At 26.8% G+C, this 22702-nt stretch overlaps 1 pseudogene across 1 annotated transcript in view; it reads left to right on the top strand.

The window, feature by feature from the left end:
- The window catches only part of LOC147817086 (puratrophin-1-like), a 39906-nt pseudogene extending 17204 nt beyond the window's left edge, over positions 1-22702 (top strand). The window contains exons 7-12 of the transcript XR_015430233.1: positions 3628-3805; positions 5965-6081; positions 9437-9640; positions 16048-16247; positions 19615-19779; positions 22563-22702. The product of XR_015430233.1 is annotated as a puratrophin-1-like (transcript). The remainder of the gene's footprint in view (positions 1-3627; positions 3806-5964; positions 6082-9436; positions 9641-16047; positions 16248-19614; positions 19780-22562) is intronic.

Genomic DNA, 22702 nt, shown 5'->3' with positions numbered 1-22702 from the left:
TTTTAAATTTTTGATAAGTCCTGAAAACTTTGTATTCCTTGGATTCCTTCTTCTGATCACTGTATGAACAAATTAAATTAAGTTATAAAGAACTGTTAAAACATCATAATCAAATTTTGTAAGATTTCATTCATTCATTTTTTTAAAGTTACTTTTTTGTTAGCGAATCACGTGTATGCATTTCTACGAATCGCATTATGAATACTCAATTACAAATAGCATACTAATTTTTGTAATCAAATACTTTAAAATATGAAGACTCAAATAGACTCTTTAATAATATATATATATTTTAAAAATTTTGTATAAACTAAAATAAATAGGAAATAAGTGTTTTTTTAAGAGTTAATTAGAAAACTTTATGTTATTTTAGAAATTTTAATTTTTTTAAACCTAATCTATCTTTATAATACTTAATGCTAAACAATTGAATAGATAATTTTTAATTTCTTATGTTCCAGAAGAAATAGGTTTCTTACAGACCAACCCTGGTTTCAAATGTATTTATTAGTTTTCTTATATAGTTAATCATAGCCAGTGTTGATAAGTTTTTGACGCATGACCATTTTTACCATGGTTTTTACAGTCATAGCTAAAACCTCTTAGTCAAAAAAATAAAAAACTTTGGTGAATTTGTGTTTTTATTTTATTTCACCATGTTAAATATTAAATTAAAACATACTTTTTTAGGAAAAAAGCTATAAAAGGTAATTGATAAATGACGACTTAAGATAAGTGATAAAATATATAATTAAAAGTATGCACTTGCTAATGCATGCTTCATCACAATTATCCTGATTACTAAAAATGCCATTTTTTATATACAGTAGAGCTCCAATTATCCGAACTCCAACTATCCGAATCGCTGATTATTCGAATCGCTTTCAGAATTCCTATGGAAATATAGTAAAAAGATAAGTTTCTCTTTTTTTTCCTTTTTTATATGAATAAAATAAAATGTTAATAAAGCCAAGGAAAGATTTATACAGAGAAAGTTTACAGGATAGGACAAAGATAAATAAAAGGAGGGGGAATCCAGTGACAAAAGAGCACACGGGAAACCGTATGAATAAGGATGTTAGTTGTGGAATGTTTGTTGACAAGGAAATGTGAACGCTGGACCCCCTTGTCAGCTTGCTTGTGCCAATTGGCGCTTGTCATGCGCTTTACCGAAGACAACTTTTAAGGAAGATTTTAGTAGAGGGAAAGGATGAAGAAGGTGTGTTGGATAACCACAAAAAGATAAATTTGAATGATTGCGTGTACATGGTTGCGGAAGCTTGGAATTTGGTTAAAGATGTCTCATTAAGACGTGCATGGAACAAGTTAAAAGGCATATCAACTAAAGAAGAGAAGGAAAAAGAGAAAAGGGAAAAAGAAGTTAAAGAGAAAAAAAAGGGAAGAGACAGAAGATGAGGATGCCGTATCTCTTGAGGAATTCAGAAACATATTTTTGAAAATTCCTGGATGTTCAGATGTCAGTGCTGAAGATAAAGGAGAGTGGATGACGTGTGATTCAAATTTTAAATGATGATGAACTTATTGAAAGTGTGATGGAGGAAAGTGTCGATGAAGAAGATGACCCTAATGCTGAAATTGAGAAACACAGGGCCGTCAGCTAGTGAAGCATTTGCTGGCCTTGAAACTGCATTGAAGTGGATGGAGCACCAACCAGAGTGTGACCATATGCAACTTCTCACTATCAAACGGAAGTGCAACTTAGCCGGATGAAGACAGTTAAACAGCTTACTTTAACTGAGATGTTTAGCATGTAATAACTTTCATTTACTGCAAGATATGTACACATTATTCATAAAAAGATCTCTTTCCTTAAAAATAGTTCTTTTCCCTCATTTCCGTTATACATACGATAATTATTTAAAATAAGCATTTTTTAAAAAAATCCAATTATCCGAATTTTTGATTATCCGAATGGGGTCCGGTCCCAATTGATTCGGATTATTGGAGTTCTACTGTAGTTCTGATTTACAATAATGTAAATTTTCCAAAATAAGTTAATTGAAAATCAGGTACAACAGCAGTAGGTTTTTAATTAGTATAGCTTTAGTTACAAACTTTAGATAAATATTTCTAGGTGTATTGTAAAAAATGCTGAATGGATCTGAGTACCTAAATACATACAATTTATTAAAACATATTTTGTAATGTATTATCAGTATTTTTAATGTATGTTGCAAATCAACTACAACTTTTTCTGCAATTTCTTATAATTCATATTCGATACTATGCTAAAATAATTATATAATAAATATATATGTGCATAATGGCAAAATTAGTCGTTAAATGCAAAAATAATACAGTAGGAAACCGATTATCCGGAATGATCGGGACCATCGATATTCCGGATAACTGATTTTTCCGGTTTTCTGAATCGCTACAAAAAGCCGTTTTTTTATTGTTAAACCCAACTAAAAAAAAAAAAAATTTGGAAATAATCTTAAAAAGAAGAAAACACGATGAAGTAATACACTAATGATTATTTCTAAAATGATGGTAAGGTAAACATCGTTCAAGAAAGAAAGAAAAATCCTAAAATCTTATGAGAAAAAAAAACATTTTTTGAAAAAAATTACGGGAAAATGTATTGAATTTCGTTCCGGTTTTTTGGTTTTCCGGTTTTCTGATTTCCGGATAACGGGTTCTGTACTGTACTAAATTAATGTCTGCTTAACCACATTAAAACTAAATGTACCATAACCGGTCAAATGACCATTTAAGAACTATTGCATCGAAAATGCTCATCTTATCGTTTTTGTGCATTTGACTGCGCGACTTTTTCTAACAATTATAAACAGTAAATATTCTATTATTATTATTTTTTTTGTATTTTGTTCGTTTCGAACAATGCTTGTCCTGTACCTATTTCTTCCACAACCGGTCATTTGACCGTTAGAACAATATATTGCTTTATAAGGTTATTGGATCAGAAATGCCGATGTATTGCTCGTTTAACGTATTGCATTCTATGAGTTGCACATTTCTGCAAAGACTGTTGCGTAGTTATTTCAATCAGAATAACTGTGAATGCTAATTTCTATTAAGTATCTAAAATTTTCGATTGGCATTTTTGTGTCAGAAAAAGAGACAAAAACTAAATATTTTGGTAAATAACTTATATTTTATTTAGATCAGCTTTATAACTAACTGTTAATTTTTACCCACAAAAATGTCGAAACAATCTAGACTGCACAAGTTCTTAGAAGATATTATATTAATCATAATAATAATAGGAATTATAGAAATAATAATAATTAGAAGAATTATGTTTGCGGAAAATGTACGAATGTATGAATGGAAACACCCTTTATAATGTAAAAAATTGCGTTGAGTAATGAATTAAAAATTCTTATTCTTTGTGTTTATAATATATAAAAATTGGCAATACCCAATTTTTTAAAATTATAGTAAAGTTATTTTTAAGTTTATTTCCTTCTTAACAGCCATATTTCATACATTTCAGTCAAGAAATTTTTCATTTGACCGGCTATGGTAGAAATAGATATTTATTATGTGGCGTTATGTTTAGTGTTAAACAAAAGGGGGAATGTTTTTGATGTTATGTTTTTGACGTGTCAAAAATGCCACTAATTTGTTATTTCTTTTTAGACGACAGATTTGGGACTGACTGAGCAGTTGGGAGACAGCCCAACAAAATTTGAAATCTGGTTCCGAAAGAGAAAAGAGAGTGTGACGTTAAAGCTTCAAGCACTCACCCCTGAAATCAAAGCTGCCTGGGTGACTGATATTAGAAAAATACTTCTCAGGCAGGCCTGCATGAATAAAGGTTATTTATTGATTGGTGTTTCATTCTTATATTTAAGGTTTATACAGAGATGGTTGTGCTCAGGAAAAAATCCAGATTTCCGGATTTTTCGCTAACTGTGATCTGGAAATCCAAGATCCAGATGTTCCAAGAAATCATTGATCACATTTATAAATAATTTTTGTATATTTTGTATAAAAATGCTAGAACTAGAACTTAAACTTGCATTGCATCTCTTTCATTTGTAAATATTTTTTCTGGTAGAATAATGAAAGTTATTAGAGATAAAAGTAAACTTATACATAATTATTCATTTAAAATATGCTGTATGTAATTTCATGTTTTGAAAATATCAATGATTTTAATTTATCAAGACATTAATTTTTTGAAATGCTTCATTAATGATTTTACTCAAGAAATTTTAAGCATATTTGAGTTGGGCTCGCAATCACCCCTGTTTAAATGATAAGAGAGTGTATTATTTAATATTCAAAGTAGAAAAAATAATAATAAAGACCAAATGTGGAGTAAAGAATGTGAAACTTATAACTTTTCATTAGCTGTATTTAAAATAATTTTCTATTTAATAAACATAATTCAATTATATCCATTTAGTTTTATGTCTGTAAAATTAGAAATACCTTATTAAATATGTAGTGTGTTTGTTCTGCCAAGAGTAAATATAGAATCTTTTTATTTTTATAGTGGCAAGTTTAGTAATTAGATAATAATTTTAACTGTTTGAGTTTGAAATGTTAATATATTTTATTTACTTTATTGTACAGTGTTATTTTTAAATAATATTAAGCATTATTAATATATTTTATCACAGCTTTGAGTGGTATATGTTAAAATAAATAAAATTAAATGTAAATTAAAAAAGGATATTTTTTTGCCAATTCCGTAAAGTAATCAAACACAACACAAAATACAAAACTCAGGTAGATTCTAATCAAGATTTCACAATGAAAAAGGTTCAGGTTATTAATGTTTTCAATTTGCAAAATTAAAGTTTTAACTCGTGTAACTGTCTGATATTTGAAAAGGAGATATATTCATGTTTGTTGCGAAAAAGATAAATAATTAATTTTTAAAAAAAATGCTACAGGAATCAATATGAAGTGTGACATTTATTTTTACCAACATTCATGCAGGTGTTTGTTGGAGGGGAACTATATTTTTAGTGGTTGCAGCACTACAGCCACCTGGATTTTATTTCTGGTACCGTCAGCATTTTCTGCAGGTCATTTCTGACAAAGCGCATTTTTCATTCGGTGGTCTTTGAAATGTCGCCTTTATAGCAGCAGGCGAACATTAAATTGTTCGTTATTCTAGGTGAATCTTCTGATATGCTTGAAATTCTGAAGAAAGCATATTAAGGGTATCTGCGTACCTGGAAAGTCATGGAATTCGGTATTGAACAAAATTTGTCATGATTTTAAAGTAAAACAGTTATCAAACAGTTTTGATATGATTTTTCAGCTTAAATATTAAAAGGTGTATCTTAATAGTTTTATGAATCTAGTCATTGCTTTGATAATGAAAATTCAATAATTTACATTTAAACATAAGTTTATTTTATAAATTATAATTTACTTATTTTATGATTAGGCTTGTAAAAATACAATTTGCTTTAAAAGTGGAAAATCACAAATACCTATAGCCTATTTAGTAAGAATTATATTCGTATTTTCAGTATTTGTACTTAAAAGCATTTTTTTTTATTAATGTTTGTTCTTAAAAGCACTGTGTGATTTGTAACATAATACAATAACATATGATTTGATTACGATATTTTAAGTTTTTTTTAAATTTAGCCATTAAAGGCATTTCTTTAAAAAAGAATTCTCCATTTTTTTTTTATTTTAATGTATATAAAATTGACTTATTAAATGACTTTAAAATATTACTACTATTTAAAATAGATCGCAGTTAAAAACTGATTTAAATTTTAGTACTTGATATAATTGATATTTAATATAATATTTGTCTGTATTAAAAAAGTACATACTTGTACCTTTTTAATGTATTTACAAGTACTATGCCAAAGGTATAATACTTGTCTGTATTAAAACTTAAATTGGAAAAAACTGATTTATTCTGCGGTGCCTTTTTCCACTGTGGAAAAAAAGACATGCCACCTGGTATAATTGCACTAACATGAAGATTGCCTTTTACAGCGAATCGCCAGGCAGAGAATCAGTCTGTGGGAATAGGGAACAAGCCATGCCTTGATATAAGACCTAGTGAAGATCAAATAAGCGATCGTTCTATTAGTATACAACAACTCACAAGAGGTAATATATTTCTAGAGGCCTTTCTAATGTTTTGTTACACTCTTAACTTGGCAAACAACTGATCAACTCCTTTGTATATTTGACATTTTGTTAATAAGGTTTGGCCATGCTATGAAAATATGGCCAGTAGGGAACTTGAGATAAACACTGCTGAAGGAAAAAGGTGCGACTCAAATGTTCACATTATTTTTGGTTGGCTAATCTGATATAAATCTCATAAATATTGAGTAAAAATGTGAGAAATTTTTTAATGTACAATTTTATTTCAGTTGTTAAGAAGACTATTATAACATTTATTATAGGTGACACATATATGTGTATGTGCGTGATAAAGATAAAGAAAGGAAAAAATATGTTTTTTAAAAGAGTAGTATAAATATACATAAATAGAAAACTACATGTAATAAAAATAATTATAAGAAATTTTTTAAAAATTTTAAAGGCCAGAAAACAAAATTATGAAAAGATGATTCGCTTGCACACAGGATACTAATTAGAGTGCTTTCAAATGTAATAATATGCAGATATCGGATTTTTCGCTATCTTCGATCTGGAAATTTTCAGAAATCCAAGGTCCGGAAGTGACGAGAAATCATTGATCACATTTGTGCATAAAAATTCCTGTTTATTTTATTTAAAAATATTAGAACTAGAATTTATACTTCGTATCTCTTTCATTTGTAAATATTTTTTCTGGTAACAATGTAAATAGAGTAACTATGGTAAACAATGTGATTAGACATAATAGTAAACTTATACATAATTATTCATTTAAATTATGCTGCATATAATTTGTTAAGAATTTCATATTGTGAAATTATTAATGATTTAAATTTATAAAGACATTAATTTTTTGAAATGCTTCATTAATGACTTTATTCAAGAAATTTTCAGGAATTTTTGAGTTGAGCTCACAATTACCCCTGAATGTAACTAAAGCAAAAGACATCAGTGTGATGAGCATGAAAAAAATAAAACGTATCAAGTAATATACAAAAATTTCTGAAATAAAAAATTTAAGAAAAGTAACATAAAGCAAGTAATACATTCGTAATACAAGATCATACATCTGTTAACTTATCGACATCTATATACAGCAAGATTATATCTTTTTGTTATTTCGCTTTCTAGCCTTTAAATTTTTTTTTCTTATTTTAAAAAAAATTTCTTTTAATACTTTTTCTTATTTTCCTTGTCTTTTTTTTTGTATTTTTATCTTATTTGGATTCTATGTACTGTATAGTTTATGCACAGTTAATAAAACTTATTGCAGGTATGCGATTCTTCTGCTTTCAAAACTGGATTTGCTGACTGCTGCAAATCAATCATTTATGTTCCAACAAAATTTTCTTCGCAATATCTTTTCAAAATTTCTGCATTAATCTTAAGTTGATATTTCGTTACCTACAGAAAATCTCGTAAATAAGACATTAATTTCCCCCTGTCAACATTCTCTTTTTTTTACCTCATTCACGCACGATAATTTTTAAAAAAAATTTTTACCTGGATTTGTTAGCGAAAAACACAACAAGCATTTAATCATTCACTGAAAAAAAAATTTTTTTTCTCATTCATAATTATATTTTAATGAATAGCAATTTATTACAAAATCTAATTTATAACAAAAGAATTATTTAATCAATGTGATATATTCAGCCTGTTTATTACTTGTTTTAAATTATATTGAATTAATTTTTAATATGAAATTACGTAACGGAAATTTCGAATCACTCATTTCATTAATCATTTTTCCCATGCTCAATGCCATCCAAAATCCGTGTTTGACCCTTTCTTTTTTTTTTCCTTTTGCATTTAATGCAATTGTTTTTCTCATGATTTTAAAATTCCCATATTGTTACGCCACGGTTCTTTAAAGAAATCACTTTTTGATACACTCGATTTGTGTCAGTACCATTGTAAATCTATGCAGTGATTATTGCTACAAATTTTTGCAATGTTTTTTTTTTTAAAATCCTTATATTTTTTTATACAATATTATTACGACATGCAAAATTGAATCCATGCATTTATTAGTTACTTTTTGATGCAACAATAGCATTTTTTCACAGTTATTGCTACTGTTATCTGCTTTGTTTTCTTTTTTTTTTAATCAAGATATTTTCATGCGATAGTCGAATCCCAAATTTCAGAAATTAAATTTTGACACACTCGATCGTGCTTAATATATGCAGTGTGTAAAATTTTTTTTTGTTCCATTTATTGGTGTATGATTTATGTTACGGGAAGTTCAGATCGCTTGCATCCTGAGTATTCTCAATCATTTTTCGGCATTTATCACTGCTGATTTTTGCATTTTTTAAAAATCTTGATATTTTTAATGTGATGTAAAAAATAATTAGTGCATTTATCCCCTACAAAGAATATCACCTACAGTATTAGAATAAAAAAAAATTGCATTTTCTGTTAAAGAAAATTGTATACAATATATTTTATCCAAATAGGTTTTTTGTTTATAAGCACAACACTTTTGTTACTTTCAATTAGTAGCATTGTTATTGTTAGAAGTATTTTGCAGAAAGATATTAGTGCTAGAGAGACTTGTCGCAGAGAGCCGGAAAAAATTCTGTCACTTTGCCAATCGCCACCGATAGTTACTTTATTGTTATAATTATGTTTAAAAATTTTATTCTTTAAAGAAATAAACTTTCTGAGCCATATTTTGAGAAATGCTTCCAAAAAGTACTGGATTAGGCCAGATTTTCCTGGTCTACAGGTTTAATTAAAATTCTCCTGGTTTTTGTACATTTTAGAAAATTCCCTAAAATTGAGTAAATTTCCTAAAAACATCCTCATTGAAATAGAATTTTTGCACAGATTACTCCTCACTTGAATATTTAAATAAGTATTGATAATACATAATGATGTGAACCTCATTTATAAAAAATAGTTCAAAACTTTTTTTTTCTGTTCAGGTTATTTTTATTCAGAACTCTCTTTTTAAGTTAATTAAAAGGAAATCTTTTAACTATCTTTGATGAATTTAACGCCTATTAATGTTCGAAATTATGAGTTAAGCATAATATACAACGTTTAGAGTATGTGTAATGTCAAACAGGACTGGAAAATAATGCAGTTTTTCTTTTTTGATAACTATAAAAATCCCCTATGTGTAAAATATTTAGTACATACAATTATTTAGTACAACAATTAGCGTGAAATTTATATTGCTTAAAATCTACTGGGTTTTTTTCCTATCCATGTTGGCAGTTATGTATGTTCAATTTTTAAAAAGTGGTCACTATATAAAATGCCCTATAGTTGATGTCTAGTGTGCATGTTTGTAATTTCAATAAACCTCTGAATGTTATGTACAACTAGTTCCTTCTTTTGACAGCCCCTCGATATCGGGGTTCAGGCACTTTTGAGTCTAGGAAAGACAGGAATTCGATGATCTCAATCTGCTCTTCCTCCTCGTCCAGCAGCAGCAGCCAGTCGTCTCCCTTCCCTTTCTTTGGAACACTCAACCTCGGATTCGAACCCGGTGACAGCCCTCGACCCCTGCAAAGATCTCTCACCCAACAGTCTCAATGTTCAACAGGTGATTTCTCTTCCGTACTTTACACATTCATAATTTAATACACTCCTAATCTGGATTTTAATGAACTCTTTTAGTGGTTCCGTCCAAACTCATGATATAATTAGAATATACCAGAGATGCTAACTATTACAGATTGACCCTAATTATTACAGTTTTTAGTACGATTACGGATCGAGAGTATACTGTATTCGATACAAAGCGTTCCTTTTATATGTTATTAATGATAGTATTGTGTATAAAAATTTTGTTTAATATTTTTTCATTTAATTTAAAAGAAATGTGTCTGAAAAACTTATAGTTTAAAATAATTGCTCATAGAAGAAGAAAAAAATTTCTTCTGAAAGTAAAACTATCTAGCCAATAAATTTGTTAAAATATTCATATAATTTTGAAATCCAGAAATTATATGTCTGCCAATGTTCCCACGGGTCAGGGAGAACAGGGAAAACCTGGAATTGTCAAGGAATTTGATTTTAATTCCAAAAATCAGGGAAAGTTACAATTATTTTACAAAAACCTGGAATATTCTCCTATATCATACCTGGAAAATAATCAGTAACAGTATTTAGTTATTTATTCTTAAAATAGTCAGTAACAGTATTCAGTTATTGAGATTCAAGTTAGATATTTCTAACATCTATTACAATTATTTGTTGCGAAAATTTCGCATTTTAATCAAACCATCCATTCTCATGTTATAATATTTTCTTGCACAGAAAATCTAACATTTCACATTCAGGGATGAGATTTTTCCGCTTTTTACCGGATTTCCGCTTTTTTTTTCACTTTTGTCTCTCAAATTTCAGCCTTTTTATCAAAAACTCCGATTCTCTTAAAATTTCACTTTTTTTAAAATAAATATTCCGCTTTTTCAGAAAATTCAGCCACTGAAATATAATAATTATTTTTATTTCCGATTTTCAAAGGTAAACAGGAAATTCAAACTACAAAGCTACCAACCCTTTCCGCATTTTTACTTATTTTAGCTATTTTCTCCGCTTTTACGCACAGAAGATAAGATTTTCCGCATTTTTACCCGCCAGCCAGATATCTTGTATTTTCGTAATTCAAACGACGCTGCTTCAGACAAGTCTTTTAGAAGTCGCAAGCCTGGAATCTGCTAATATCTCGATTCTTATTCACGCAATTTTAATATCAAGCATAGCTTTTCGTATTTACGTGATTTAAAAGTTGCGTGTTCCAATTCTTATTTACGAGATTTAAAATCCGATATCGTGATTTGTATTTACGCCTTTTTAAAAACCTATGTAGCGATTTGTATGCACAAGAGTTTAAAATCCAATGCCGTGATTCGCTCATGCGGTTATAATATCAAACATCGATTTTCGTCTTATACGTGCTTTAAAAATAAGGCATTGGGATTTGCATTCAAAATTATGTCTCATAATTCTTATTTATGCAATTTAAAATTTACGCATAATGATTCGTATTTAAAAATTATGAATCGTGATTTGTATTTATGCGATTTAAAAATTTTATATCGCAGTTTGTATTTTGCCATTTTCAAAATTGTATATCTAGTTTCATACTCACGTGATTTCAAAATCCATAATCATGATTCATATTCACGCTTTTTTTAAAATCCAGGATTGCCATTTGCATTCGCGCAATTTTAAGATCAACTATTGCGATTCTTGTAAGAAGTAAATGTTTTCTTGATTTAGTTACTCTAAAGGTAACTGTTTTTCTATCGACGATTATTAGTATATGTAGGTGTTACAACATCAGCGAAACTGGAATAGAATATATTCAAAACTTTTACTCTGGGCTTGCAAGGAAGAAAAAGTAGGATTTGTCACAAGATGTTTGAAGATGGACTAACGACTAAATATAGCACTTAAAAAGTGATTCAATTTTTTTTTTTAACTCAGCATCAAAATGCAAAATTTAAAAAATAATAAATTTAAAAAATAATGCTGCTGTTATTTATGCTATGAAATGCAAAGTTCTTATTAAATGAAAAATAATTATCTAAACAGTTGCTGATTGCCATGTAATTTTTCGAACTAAAATAGCAATTTTTGTATGTTAAGGAGTTACTATATATTTTTACTTCACAGTTATTATTTTTACTTCACAGTTATATTTTTACTTCACAGCTATCCATGTTTCACAGGATCAGATTATAATATAAACCTATTGATTCTCTAATTGTAAAAGTTCTGTAAATTTTCTTTTCAAAATAATTTAAAAAGTCATGTTACTGATATATTTGCCTTAAATCATGTAACAGTATTTATTAACAGAAATGGAATGTTAATGTATGTTCTCAGTAGTTTTAATTTGCTAAACCAGGCAGTTTCTCAAGTAGTAATTGTCTCTTATGTGAACTGAAGAAAAATATAATTTCTAGCTTTATTTTTTCAATTGGTAATTTTTCTTTTTACTAAATGTTAAGTATCGATGTAATCATTTATATAATAATAAATTAATACACAATTTTATGTCAACACATTGTTATTTATTATCTTAAACTGTCTGGAATTTATTGTTAACCAATTGCATGTACATAACAATTTACTTTCTTGAAAATTCAGCTTTTTTGCCTTTTGGCCAATCTCATCCCTGCACATTACAAATAAAAGAATCAAAATTTTCTGGTGAAAATAGGGTCTTAATTATCATTACAATTTAACTGGTATACCTGGAAAAGTTAATTTTTTTTTCTGAAATTGAGTGGGAACCCTGTTTTATTTATCATTAAATCATTAGTTCTCAAATATTAGTATTTAGTTATATATTCTTAAAATAGTCAGTAACAGTATTCAGTTATTGAGATTCAAGTTAAATATTGCTAACATCTATTACAATTATTTGTTGCGAAAATTTCGCATTTTAATCAAACCATCCATTCTCATGTTATAATATTTTCTTGCACAGAAAATCTAACATTTCACATTACAAATAAAAGAATCAAAATTTTCTGGTGAAAATAGGGTCTCAATTATCATTACAATTTAACTGGTATACCTGGAAAAGTAAAAAATTTTTTTTTTCTGAAATTGAGTGGGAACCCTGTTTTATTTATCATTAAATCATTAGTTCTGAAATATTATTTTATGTGAACGCATGTATGCAGCCAATTTAGTCTTTTTTAGTCCATTCTATTTTCAATGATACTTTCTTAATTGCTAAAATATATTACTTCAAATGCTCTCTTTACAGTTTGTCTTCATTTAATTGCAAACAAATTAGTGTTATTCTTATAAAGTATATTTATAATGTTGTAGCATTAAATAACATTAAAGTATGATATGATTTACTCTTTTGCATGCATTACTAATACAATAATTAGATGTTGAATTTTTATTTGCATGTTTCGTAGTGTTGCAAGTAATACGAATAAAATTAAAATCAGTTTTTTCAGAATATATCCAATCGTGTGAACAAAGTTTTAGGAGTATCCAGACACTCCTGGGGGAATTTTTGGTCTAATTTAGAGAATTTAAAAAAATAATGATAACAATGTAAAAAAATTTATTGTAAAAAAAAGTTCCTTTGCAAAATTTTTCCCACAAAAAACATGACTGAACTACAGTATTTCTAATGCACAGTGTGCAAAATTTATAACTTCTTACCAATTTGAGTAACTTCTTGGTGCACTCAATTTGTGCCAATTTCATTACAAGCCTACACAGATATTAGATAATTTTTTTGGCAGATATTTCTACAAAATTTCTCATGTTTTTTTTTTGTTGAATTAATTAATAAATTTTTTTTTACAATCTATTTTTCAAACAATATAATTACAGCACTTGAAATTTGAGTTGCACATTTGAATAATTACATCTAGAGATTTCCATAAATCTGGCCTTGCCATTGACCTCTTTCTTGGCAATTGGTTATTCTTGTGTTTGTCACAGATTTCAGCCTTTATTACAATCCTGCTAATTTGTTTTTCAAACAGCAAAAATATCACCCATAATATTGATACATACATATATGTGCAGTAGTAAGTCATACATCAGGAATTGCTGTGATTTCGGCAAATCCTGAAAACAAACTTTTCTGCATAATAGGTTTTTTTAGGTAAAAAAAAACCATCCTTCTTCAATTAAAGTTTGACAATAATTAAGGTGAATTTCGATCAACAACGTATAAAATCCACGTGGAGTCTTGCTTTTCTCGGTTAGCCATAAATTCCCCACTGAATCCATGTGGTTTTGTCAATACTTTTATCCATGGTTATTAAAACAGATGGTTTTTAAAACAATGTTATTTTATTGGGCAAACTTCATTTCACACTCAATTATTAACTGAAAGCCAAAATAGTCGCAGAATTATTAACTTTTATTAAAAACAGAAACAAAGTTTCCATGGTAAACTATTTAAGAAATATGTCTGAAAAAAATTTAGTTTTGAAAGAACTACATCATCATCATAGTTGGCCAGACAGCCCAATGTGGGCCAATGCCTTCTTCTGAAAGTTTTTTCCATAACGACTTCCGATTTATCCTTGATCTCCAATTCTTTTCATTTATTGCAAGAAAATCAGACTCCAAAAAAGTAACTGTGCATAGAAGAAGAAAAAATTTCATTTGAAAGTAAAACTATCTAGCCAGTAAATTTCTTTAAATTTTCTTATAATTTTGAAATCCAGAAATTAAATGTCTGCGGAATGATAACAGATTGTTTTATGAAATGCCAATTTATAAAACCCTTTTAAGAGAGTTCTGAGACATGGTCAAAAATATCATTTTCATCAGATCATTAATAGCATGCATAAGGAGAAATAGCTTTTGGGTGTTTTTATCTTATAGAAATTAGACTACTTCATTTCCTGACTATTGATAAATCTTAAATTAAATATTCAGTATTAAGTCAAATAAACCATTGGAAAGGTGACATCATTTAAATATTAAAGTATACATTTTCATTGTTTAACTTAACATAATTTTTTTAGTAACTTTTATGCCATATTATGAAAGAAAGAATTTTTTTTTTCTTTCATATTAAACAGAATACAAATAACTTTTAATGTCAATTTGCTCATTTATGGTTTGTACTCATTAAGCCAATATTTTGATTGATATTATTTTTAGCACACATGCCAATTTATTCAAGAATTGTGTAAAATCATGTAAAAAATTTTTCATTGTATTATTTAATTTTTTTTTAACAAAACTTTAATTTCTGAACTTTATAAAAAAATGCACAATAATTTCAAGGGAAATTATGGAACTGCATTCTAAGTAATTATTTCTTTAAAACTTTAATTTATAAAGTTTAGAAAATAAGGCAGGATAATTTTAAGGGAAATTTCAAAAATGAATATCTATGTTCTGAGGAATTATTAGGCTCTGAGAATTTTCTCCTCTCCTGAGTTATTCTTTTTCAATTGTTGTTGAATAATATTTATTAGTAGTTAGAAAGTCTTTATGAAATACTCCTAATGTTTTAATTAATTTGTTTTATAAAATAATATTTTGTTTTAAATATACCTTTTTTTTATTTTTAAACTTAATTTTAATCCTGATATGTTTTTCATAAAATATTGTGTGCATAATGTAATATTACAGAATTACGTTAAAATAATTACACTTTTAGTTTTAAGTTAGAATAATAATAATCATATAATAGCAGTAGAGAATAATGTTGAGAAGGGATGATAAATATTACCTTTAAATAATGAATAAATAAATAATTCTAGTTAATAAATACCTATACATATTTATTTTTTAATTTTATGCTCATGACAATTCACGAAATCTAGATGTTTTTAATTAGAAAAACATTCCATGTAATTTTCTGGCTAATAAGAATATGCTAACAATATTGAAAATTTGTTTTAGACCATTTTATTTATATTACATTATGAAACAAAAAAATTTTTGATAGCACCTATAAGTTGCCTATATATGAAAACTATATATTCTTTTTAATTTCTTAAAATTTTATGAAACATTTATGTGTTTTTTTTCCTTTTAAAATTTTAATTGAAAATGATTGACTGTCGATGCTTTCTTTTGTCGTGTGATTATTTAATCAGAATTGGTTAAAGACAAACTCTTTATTGAAGAAGAAAAAATATGGTGTATAAATATTTAATTCTCTGCATTGTTCAACATGAATACATTTTTGTAATTATAAAACAAGCTCCAACTTTATTGTGATAACTTATGAAATTATAATAATTAAATGATATGTTTACCATATCATATAATTATTATATCACATAGCATCATGATATTAATTATAATTATATTAAAAAAGGCAAAATATTTGAAAGAGCAATAGTATGATGTATGATTATTATTAGTATGATTCTTAATAGCATCATGAAATCGGTTGGTTACATTATCATGCTACATACTGATTGTATGAAGAAAATATATTCTAAATTGTAAAAAATAATTAAGCTTTTGTGATTTTCCAATTATTTTTAGATACAGATGTTTCTGCTTTGTGTAAAGAATACTTACAGAATTGCCTAATTACTTGCATCTTATATTTGAAACACGACCTACTCCAAAAGTAAAGGATTTATCCGCAGCTACGTTGGAACCTTCATTGAAAGAAACATTTACCATAACACCGATTCAAATTCAGACAAGTGAAAAAAGGAACAGATTCAACTACTGAGTTGGTGAGAAAAAATAATTTTAATGTCTGTGAATCAATTTTTTTTTTTAGTTATTAAAATAATTATTAGTTCATATGATATGAAAATCTCAAGTCTTGTGTTTAAAAGCCTTTTTAATTGCATGTAGATTAGATTATTGTATTTTTTCTCTTTCATTTCCTGAGTAAGCAATAAAAATAGTTATTTGGCTAAACCATTATAAAATTTAAACTATTTGACGTAGCTTTGGTAACATTTAAAAATTAGCTTATTCACAAGTATAAAAGGGTTTCCATTCCTAAAAAAGCCTTAAATTTAAATATGGTTTTAGGAGCCCATTAAAAGGACTTTTTTTTCTTTCTAAACCTCGTAAAGCTCATTCATATTTTAATTTTGAGGACTTCAATTGCAATTTAAAATTGTTTTCATTATTATTCTTAGTGCTATTAAATTTCAAAAATTATATTCAAGTAAAATAAAAAAGGTTATGAAGTAACTTCATTTAAAAATTTAATGTGAGGAGCATTTTTTTCGTAATTTAATTCTAAAACTTGCTTGGAATCTTTTTTCTTGCTTAACTAATTCGAACTTCAGGTAAATTTTTAGTGGCATTTACTTTAACGTCGCTTAAAAAAATCATATATGCATGCTTTCAATCTGTATAAGCCTTCAAAGTTAAGGAAAAATTTTACTATTATTATAATAGGTGCACTACCTTTTGACCTGAAGGGCCACATGCACAGCAGATTGACCTATGAAGGGTTGCATGCCCAAGAATTTAGACAGGCATGTTAACAGCAATTATAGATAGTAATTGTTTTATAAACATCATTGTTCTAGGCACTAAATTCTTTTTATCAGTTAACCTTGTAATATATTTGCATTAAATTAAATACTTTTAAATGTTTAAAATTAAAAACTGATTACCCAGGGGGAAAAAATCACAATCAGAAAATCAGAATTAATTTATGAGAAAACAACAGATAAATAGAAATAAATATAAAAACAAAGGAAAAATTCATGTTTTTTTTATCACATTACATAATGCAAAAGTCCATTTAAACACACATTTTAACATTAAAAAATTTTAACTTTCATAGAATTAAATTTTTAAAAAAACAAATATTCTAGTTAATAAAATAAATGCAAGTTAAATTCTTTTTTTATGGAAAGTTTGTAGGGATAAAAATGATTAAAATTAAAGCTAAACCCTTTCAGTGCAAAATAAGATTCAACATTTAGTAGGGAATATACTCCAAATTTAAAACATTAATTTTAAATAAATTATAAGAGCAGGTACTGGAAGAGAGAAACAAAAGAAAACATTAATTTTGATCTTCAGAATCTGTTTTTCAATTATTATTAAATAGTATCAATTTAATCTACTGATTTATCAACTTAATTACAATAACCAGGGCTGATTGTGCTCCGGAAAAAATCCAGATTTCCGGATTTTTCGCTAACAGTGATCCGGAATTTTCCAGAGATCGAAGGTCGAGACTTCTAAAAAATCATTGATCACAGAATCTTCCGGAAATCAAATTTTCAAAGGTGGAACTTAAAAACACAGTTTATTTTGTTTGTAAGGGAGAGCCAGATACATTTTTTATTAGTAAATAGTTATAATCATAAACTCAAGAAAAAAAGACATATTTGTAAATTTTAATTACTTCTGCAGGTCATCATAGGTATGTGTAAATGGTATAGTATGTGTAAAATTTTAAATATATTTTAAGTAAACTCAGAAATATTGAGAAAAAGGAAACAAACTTAGTTTAAATTTTTTTCTAGTTTTTCAATGTAAACATTTTTCTTTTTTTAAAAAAAAACTCAGGAAATTTTCTGCAATTTTGACTTGGGCTCACAATCACCCCTGAATAACTTACGGAGCTACCTATGATTTTAACTTGTAATTATACTATTTTAGAATAATTAGATACAGTACAAACCTTAAAAAATTAAACTTTTTAAAATTTTTATTTAAGAGTTTTTATCCTTTGTTCGATGTCTTATCCCACAGTTATCACACAATTACCTCTACTTGTTTAGTTTTTTTGTTGCATTTTTGATACAAAGTTTTTAAGAGTAAACTTTTTTTAAATTAAGCTGAAGATATTTTAATTTTAATGATAACAATATTATAATAATATTTTATTTTTTTGAAAATTAAAATATTTTTTACACTGTCAGGCATTGTTAATCTTTCACAATATAAATATTAAATTAAATAAATATGAAAGATTTACATACAATTTCTTTTGACTACAAATTGCATCAAAATTGTTTGTTTTTTTACATTTATAATATTTTATAATTTTTTTTTAAAACATGCAGCTGACTTAACTATCTTTAATTACATATTCTAGCTAAAAAAAATTTAAGTTAAATTTAGAATTTGGAAATTTATTCTTCAAAATAAGTTTTTATTATGTTTCAATTTGAATGACTTACAAAAATTGAGAAATAATCTTGTTAAGTCATTGAAGAGACACTGTATTAGTGTAATATTTATTTAACTTACAACATTACCTGTGTCCTTTTACATTGGGTTAGTTCTCTGCTTTGGAGGTTTTGGAACTTGCTCTTAGGTATTCTAGCAATACAATTCAAAAACAGAATGTTTTTTATTGTTTTAATCTTGAGCTAACGATTAGAGTTATTAAATTTTTTTTATTAACAAACAGTTTTGTATTGAATTAAACTATTTTGAAAATAAACTTTAATTTTTTATGCAAGTATTTTCAACAAAACACTGACAGTTTTTTATTTTTATTTTATCCTTTTCAAAAAAATAAAAATTCATATGAAACTAAGAAATTGAAAATATGATTGATGCATTTTAAACAGAAGGATCAAGCCAGAATTAGTAAGAATGCTCCTTAGGTTTCCAAAAATTGTGAATTGTATCTTTTTATTTTTTACAATTCTGACTTTTTTTTCTTGTAGTTTGTTTTTCTTGATAGAATTATTTAAAATATTGTTAAAAGAATTATTAAATGAGGAATAATGATGTCACATGAAAAATATGAACTGGATCATTCAAAAAGTCAACTGTCAAATGATTGTTTACTTTTCAGAAACCGGAGGGACTTGGAGCAAGCTCCAAAAGCTCCCTGTCCCTGAACTCGGCCATCCTTTTATAAATGTCATACTTTGTTGCTTATAATACATAATGAAGGCATAACAATTTATTGTATCTATAAAGTTTAACTGGTAGTTGTCTTGACCAAATTAAATAACATGGCTCTCGAGTTTTATGTGTGTTTAAGGAAAAATGTTAAACTAAAAATTGCAAAATTACTTTCTTCTATACTTTCAAGCATTAAGAAGTGTTACTTTGTGATTTATCTTTTTTTTTTTATATTGTTCATATATTTGATTTCTTTTACAGGTCAATTTAATCCTAAAAGCTATTTCTTTAAAGGCACTGGCAGAGCTACCTATAATTGTTGTCTTGATGTACCAGCTATATAAAATGAGTGTTCATAAAGATGTCGAAGACTTTTATATCTTTGATAATGACAACTATTACTTTACAACCCACAGCTCAACAGAGGTAACTTAATTTTAATATTACTCACATATTTTTTGACAATAGAAAGTTTAATATTAGAGACTATGCTTCAATGCTGAAATAGTCTATGAAATGATAAAGTTTTAATAACTGTCTCTTTGTTTGCCAAATTACTCTTAGATGATAATTTATCTATATAAGATAACTAAGAAATCTCTGGAAGTATTAAAAATGTTGCACATGCTTTAAATTCCAGAAATTAGAATCAGTTTTCAGTTGATAATGATCATTGTTAATATTTACATAACTTTTGATTTATCTGGCATTTATTCTCATATTTGCAATAAAGTATTTGTTTTATTAAAATTTTCTTGTATCTAAATAAAAACTAATTTAAATTTAGCTATGTGAAATATCACTAAAATATATAATTTTGATTAATTTCAGTACAGTCATGAAACAACAATTTTCTAATTTTATAGAAAAACTCATACATCCAATAAAATTTCAATTAATTTGCAACATGTCCTATATAAGATAACAATAAAGTATTCTCTTTGATAAAATTCATCTCAATGTGGATTTATAATTTTCTAATTCTTATTCTGTTTGGATCAAATCATCTAAACTTAGAATATAATTTTTTTTAAATATCTTACAACCAGCTCATAATTTAATTAAGAAATAGTTAGCCTTAGAAATATTTGTCAATATCACAGAAAATTTGATATTTTTTAATCTTTCTTAAAAATAAAAGCTTATTAATCCTTTTTTAATTAAAACAACTGTTGTATCCAAATGAAATCAGATTTATTTTATGGGTCTCAGTTTTTATTCTTGTCCTTGATTGAATGTCTTTTCATTTTTCTTTGAAAAGACTTGCAGCAAAAATATTGCAAAGTGTAAGTTTTTTCAAAATATCTTAAAACAATGTTATATATTCAACTCAAAAAATTGTCTAAGGAATATTGACGATATCTTGTATAATGTATTTTATTACTTTGTTACACTTATTAAAAATAAAACTTTCTTAATTGAAACGAATATTTTACTTTGGAGTACAATGTAACCTATTAAGTTGATCAGCCCATTAGGTATACCAAGACTATAATTACCACCACTCTTGCATCACTTCTTAAAATACTGACCACTTCTCAAACTAGGCCATCAAATTGGTACATTACAAATTGTCAACTTGCATGATTTTTGCTGCAAAATCTATTTTATTGATTTTTATTGTTGTTTTATCCTTGACTGACTTGTCACTTTAATTTCATTTTAATAATGTTTACAGTGAAAATATTTACAGTGAAATCAAGTCAGAGTGGTTTTATACAGTAAAACTCTTCAGTATTGTTTTTTACTTTATACATTTAATTTGTTCTTTGGGAAGAAAGCAGACAAAATGCAGAATGTATACAGAAATTTTATTTTTTGTTTTGTTTTATTTTAGGAGCAATCCATCTTTCAACAAAGAAGTTTATGTTGACTTTATGCATGCACAGATAAAAACATTATCTTTTCTGGCTTACCTAGTTAGAATATATCAAGTGAGTAGGTCAATGACTAATATATTAAGAATCATTCTCTACTTTTTTTTAATAAATATTTTTTATAAAGTCAAGCTAATGAAAATAAAAATGGAGTATATTCATATATGAAGCAAGGTAAAAGAAAGGCTTGATATGATGATATATTTGGTTAATCCCTCCACTCGTATTTCCTTGCTTACTTGTTTATTAGTTCACAATGAAGGAGGAAATTAATTTTGTTAGAACTATTTTGACTACCGGAATTTTTTCTGCTTATTGAATTCATTTTATTATGTTGTGAATAGAAAATAATTTCTGAGCATTTTATTTTATTTTTTACTACTGTGATTTAACTGTATCATTAATACAGGAACTTCCAATTATAAACTCACTGAATTGTAAAATTAGCTGCTTTTTACTATTATTTCAGCTAGAACGGAATCATTTTAATGTCAAACTATGTAAAAACCATCTTCTAATAAAATTATTATCGTTATGTAAAGACAAAATTTTGTATGGCTTTTGTTTAAAACAGTGAAAAACTTTGCTTTTTTTGTTTGAATGATTAGAATTTTCTATATTCTCAAGTTTTGAATAAATATAAATAATAAATTGTTGTCTGTTGTCTATGAACAAAGTTACTGGTGTTGATTGTATTTTGTGTTGAAATTGAAGGGCAAAAGTTTAAAAAATTAGGAAAAAGGGAGTCTAAGGGAATCCAAAAGAAAACTGTTTATGGGCTAAGAAAAATTGTAAAATGCCTATCATTCAATGTCATGGATCCTCAATCATTCAATAAAGTGAATCTAACTTCAATGGATTTAAGAAGAACTCTTGATTTCTTAAAATAAACTATACTGAAAAGAAAAGGATATTTAATGTTTTAGAAACTCTGATATGTTTTCAAACTATGGTGAATCTTTAATTTGAAATTTTGCTTATCAAATATAATATTTTAAAATCCTCCTGCAAGTTAAAAAATGTTGCTCATGTTCATGTCAAATGTAGGTTTTGCAAAAATAAAACATAAATGTAGTAATCAATTTAGTTTTTAATCAATTTAATTTAGTTTAAAATTAAACTTTGAAATGACTTTTTCCTACATGTTGGTTTTTAAAATTTGCTGCTTTTTAAAATCAAGTGTTCTAAAAATGGATGTGATATTACTAGGCAGCATGCACTGTATTTATGTTTATCTGAGTAATATTATCCTAAATTAATTTCAAATTTATTTTAATTTAAATTAAGATAATAATTTAACCCAGCTGTGATTTTAATTTGATTTTTTTGTAGAATGTTGTGAATGAATATTCCTCACAGTTTGCTAAAGGAATGATAGGATTGTTGTGTCTATGTCCGCAAGAAGTGGCCCACTTGCACAAAGAATTGCTTGTAGCAGCCCGTCATATTTTAGCCACAGAGCTAAGAGATAG

This window comes from Parasteatoda tepidariorum, chromosome 1 (genome assembly GCF_982258835.1).
Source record: "Parasteatoda tepidariorum strain Cologne lab strain chromosome 1, Ptep-v5.0, whole genome shotgun sequence".
Lineage (NCBI taxonomy): Eukaryota > Metazoa > Arthropoda > Arachnida > Araneae > Theridiidae > Parasteatoda > Parasteatoda tepidariorum.
Note: the sequence above shows the minus strand (reverse complement) of the source record. Positions and strands in the feature narration are given on the sequence as shown.